At 44.1% G+C, this 5168-nt stretch overlaps 1 pseudogene; it reads right to left on the reverse strand.

The window, feature by feature from the left end:
- Positions 1-260: 260 nt before the first annotated feature.
- On the reverse strand, positions 261-378 carry LOC126264013 (5S ribosomal RNA; annotated as a pseudogene).
- Positions 379-5168: the final 4790 nt, after the last annotated feature.

Raw genomic sequence — 5168 nt, forward strand, 5'->3', positions numbered from 1 at the left:
CCTTTTTATTGAAGACTGCACTACAAAGTGACACACATTTCAAAATGACACACATATAAAGCACTCCGTCACCAGGCCACTCGTGGCCCATCGGGACCATCCGACCGCCGTGTCATCCTCAATAAGGAATCGGATAGGAGGAGCTTGTGGTCAGTACACCACTCTCCCTGTCGTTACGATAGTTTTCTTTGACAGGAGCCGTTACTGTTCGTTCGATAGCTCCTCAATTGGCATCAAGATGCTGAGTGCACCCCGAAAAATGGCAACAGCGCATGGCGGCCCGGATGGTCACCCATCCAAGTGCCGACCACGCCCGACAGCGCTTCACTTCGGTGATCTGACGGGAACCGGAGTATGCACTGCGGCAAGGTCGTTGCCAAAATGACACCCGTACAGGACACTATTTTTCAGAATAGTCAGCAAGCCTCTGTAAATAACGATGAGAACGTTCTACCAACAGTTCAGTTCCTCGAGGATACAAATCCGCTCCTTGGTAGAGAGCAATTCGAGAACCGCGGTGTAAACACATTCATTACTGGAAAATATCCCCCCCCCCTTCCGCCCGCCCCCAGATGTTCTTTCAGCTTGGTGTAAAGATGATAATCGCATGGTGCAAGATCCGAACTTTGCGATCACAATCACATACGCCTGTGCACCTTTGCTTAAATTTTTGGCATCATTTCACTACAGCTGAGTGCCACATTACATTCCATATAAGACCAGAATCACACGGTGAACCTCTGTGCAATTTAGACGTCTTGCTCGTAAGAATGGGAATGTCCTGCGTACTTCAAATATGTAGTAAGCTTCCTGTGACGCACCTACTATCCGCACCTCAGCAGAACTGTGTATGCAAGGAACCTTGAACAATTACTCTCTACGTCTACATCATACTCCACAACCCACCTAGTGGTGTGTAGCGGAGGGTTCTTTCGGTATCACTATCTGATCCCTCCAACCCTGTTCCACTCGCGAATAGTGCGTGAGAAGAATCATTGTCGGTAAGCCTCTGTATTGGCTATAATTTCTCGAATTTTCTTCTCGTGGTCAATACGGGAGATGTATGTGGGAGGAAGTAATATGCTGTCTGACTCCTCCTGAAAAGGGCTGTCCCGAAATTTCAATAGTAAATCTCTCCTCCGTAATGCACAACATCTCTCTTGTAACGTCTGTCAGTGGAGTTTGTTTAGCATCTCCCTAACGGTATTTCACCAGTTAAACAAGCCCGTGGCGAAACGCGCCGCTCTTCGTTGGATATTCTCTATCTCCTCTGTCAATCCTACCAGATAGGGATCCCAGATAGATGCACAATACTCAAGAATCGGGTGAACAAGCGCCTTATGAGTCACTTCTTTCGTGGATGAGTTACATTTCCTTAAGATGCTTTCGATAAATCTTAGTCTTCTGTCTGATTTTCCGCTATCTGTTTTATGTGGTCATTCCACTTAATGTCACTCTGGTTAGTTACTCGTAGATATTTTACGGCAGACGCTGTCTCCAGCTGTTTGTCATCAATAGTGTACCTGTACAGTAGTGGATTTCTTTTCCTATGTATGCGCAATGTGTTACATTTATTTACGTTCAGGGTCAACTACTAGAGCGTGAAAAATGGTTCAAATGGCTCTTAGCACTATGGGACTTAACGTCTGAGGTCATAAGTCCCCTAGAACTTAGAACTACTTAAACCTAACTAACCTTAGGACATCACACACATCTACGCCCGAGGCAGGACTCGAACCTGCGACCGTAGCAGTCGCGCGGTTCTGGACTGAAGCTCCTAGAACCGTTCGTCCACAACGGCCGGCTAGATTCTGCACCATCCATCAATTCTCTGCAGGTCGTTCTGCAAATTCTTACTATCTTCTGGCGTTGCTACTTTGGTATAAACAACTGCATCATCTGCGAATAGCCTTAATGAGCATCCGACGCTTTCTACTAGATCATTTATATATATTGTCAACAGCAACGGTCTTATCACACTTCCCTGTGGTACTCCGGATATAACATTTACATCTGTCGATTTAGTTCCGCTGCCAGTGCGCAACTCTTGTTGCACAGCGGTTTCAGCGTGGACGGACATATACTTTCTGAAGTCCCTGTATATCAATAGAGACCTAAACAAGAGCTAGACTGCCTTTACATGACAACATATAAAGGGCGTCTAAACTGAGACTGGTAGAGAGCGTGCTGAATAGTTCCTGTCATCCTAGAGAGGGAGTACTGAACACATGACACTGCATTCAACATGCTAACGGTGGTGGTTGCTGCGATTTCTGACCGTCCACCTGATGTTACTCTGATGATGTGATGGGAGAAGAAACAGGAATCGAAAGGGAAGATATGGGTAATCCAGTATCAGAATCAGAATTTAAACGGGCTTTCGAACACTTAAGATCAAATAAGGCAGGAGTGAAAGGTAACATTCCAGCACAATTTCTGAAATCATTGGGGGAAGCGGCAACAAAACGACTCTTCACGTTGATGTGTAGAATGTATGAGACTTGCGACATATCATCAAACTTTCGGAAAAATACCATCGACAGAATTCTGAAGGTAGTGAGAGCCGACAAGTGCGATAATTACCGCACAGTCAGCTTAGTAACTCATGTATCCAAGTTTCTGACAAGAATAATATATAGAAGAATGGAAAAGAAAACTGAGGATGTTTTAGATGACGATCAGTTTCGCTTTAGGAAAGGAAGAGACACCAGAGAGGCAGTTCTAACGATACGATTGATAATGGAAGCAACTCATAGGATTAGCTGACCTGGAAAAAGCTTTCGATAGTGTTCAATGGTGCAAGATGTAGGGGTAAGCCACAGGGAGTAGTTAATATACAATATGTACAAGAACTAAGATGAAACAATAAGACTGGAATACGAACAGCAAATGCCTGGATTAAAAAGGGCCTAAGACAAGGTTGTGGTCTTTCGCCCCCTATTGTTCGATCTACACATCGACGAAGCACTGACGGAAATAAAACAAAGTTTCAAGAATGGGATTGAAATTCGAGGTGAAGGGGCATCAATGGTAAGATTCGCTGATGACATTATTGCCCTGAATGAAAGTGAATAAGAATTACATGATATTTGAATGGAATGAACATTCTAATGACTATAGATTATGGATTGAGAGAAAGATGAAAGTAATGAGAAATAGCAGAAATGAGAATATCGAGAAACTTAACATCAGAATTGGGGACCACGAAGTAAATGAAGTTAAGGAATTCTGGTGCCTAGGCAGTAAATTAACCGATGATGGAGGGGCAAGGAGAATATAAAAAACCGAGTAGCACTGGCAAAAAGGGCATTCCTGCAAAAAGTGCATTCCTGGCCAAGAGGAGTCTACATCAAACACAGAACTTAATTTGAGGTAGAAATATCTGAGAACGCATGTCTGGAGCACAGCATTATATGGTAGTGAATTACTGACTGTGAGGAAACCAGAACAGAAGAGAATCGAAGCATTTGGGAAGTGATGCTACACACAAATGTTGCACATTAAGTGGAGACGAAAGAAGTATATGAAAAACACTGACCAGAAGAAGGGTCATGTGGATAGCTCACCTAAGACATCAGGCAATATGTTCCATGGTATCAGACGGAGCTGTACAAGGTAAAAAGTGCAGGGAAAGACACGGATTGGAATGATCAACTCAGGCACAAGACTGGTGACTCGAGGGAAAAAAAAAGGCAAGCTCGAAATGTTGGTGTTTGTCCGATATGTGACAGACTCATACACACTGAGTGAACCGTGATTAATTTTCAAAGAATATACTTAAGAATTTATTTTATTTATTAGCGATTCACCAAGAACTAACACATTTAATCACAGTATGTGTTGCCAGGGAGTAACTGATAAAATCATAACCAAATTCCTTTTAACAAATGGGAATTTTATTCACTTTAATAGTGCCTAAAAGCATTTTTTTACAAAAAAACTGATTTAAAATTATAATCAGAAAGCACCCTCTAAATATAAAAGTTACAATTTATTCAGAGGCAGAAAGAAACAAGTTTTGACTGTATGAGCTTTCGGGCAGAGAACTTTGCCGCTCCCTTTTGACACGGCCGTAGTTACGACCGTTCACAACAGCCTCTGAAAGACTACACTGGTGCAAATCTGCAACACACCACATAAATTTAAACTAAGAGTTCTAACAATTTACACAAGCACACAAACTATGCACCCCCCGCCGTAGGAGGGACGGAAATGGTACAAAACACTAACAATTAAAATATTAACCTTGCCACCGAAGGTGCAACTTGATTTTAACTTCTAAGAAAAGCCTTACGGTGAAAGGGTGGCAACTTTATATACTACGATGATCATTTCAATAAAAGCCCATGACTTGTAATCTTATATAAAATTCTTTCTACCGCCTCTCAAGATCATAGGCAGTAATATCAAAGTTTCCAAAGATCAAAACATATTTCAGGTATTAGGCCGTTACACTCCAAGCAATAAATTCGTTAACACACCAAATCCGACAAACATGACAGAGGCAGCTACCAACGTACGGTAGATTGATAGGGAGATTACCGAACAATCCGAACGGCAGGTTGCTCTAACCCGCCCCTACTCCACAAGGGAAAAACGGACCACCCAATTTATAAACAACCACCTTCCCGCGGGTGGGCAAACGGAGAAGAATGGTGGGACGACCCCAAAACAAAGCGGCTGGTGACCTCACCAAGAAAACAAGTAGAATTTATCAAGAGTAAATCAAACAACATATCACCAATCACTTAACTTCTAATAAACTGCGGTTTTTCGAGAAGAACTGGCGCAGCACCCCCAAATCGCTCTCCCGAACTGTCCGCTGCCAGCCGCTTCAACGGACGCAGGAAGGCACGCCGATCTCCCGTCTCACGGCGTCGCAGCTCGCACCGGCCAGACTGATGTCGTGGGTTGACTCCTGTTGCTCTCGTGTCGACCGCGAAGTCACTACCCCTCGCTATACGCCGCGTTCCACTGGACTCACGTGGCGACCTCACATGCGCCGACGCTCAAGACGGACAAGTCATCTTGTGTCTCGGTGCGCGATCGAGCAACCGATTGATCCAACCGCCAATGACCATTGCCTGAGCAAACTCGAGCAGACTGGCGGCCTAACGCGCAGACTAAGATGCAGGAACTAAGCCCCGACCGGGCGACCACTCGCTGAG

The sequence above is a fragment of the Schistocerca nitens genome, chromosome 6 (assembly GCF_023898315.1).
Source record: "Schistocerca nitens isolate TAMUIC-IGC-003100 chromosome 6, iqSchNite1.1, whole genome shotgun sequence".
Classification (NCBI taxonomy): Eukaryota; Metazoa; Arthropoda; class Insecta; order Orthoptera; family Acrididae; genus Schistocerca; species Schistocerca nitens.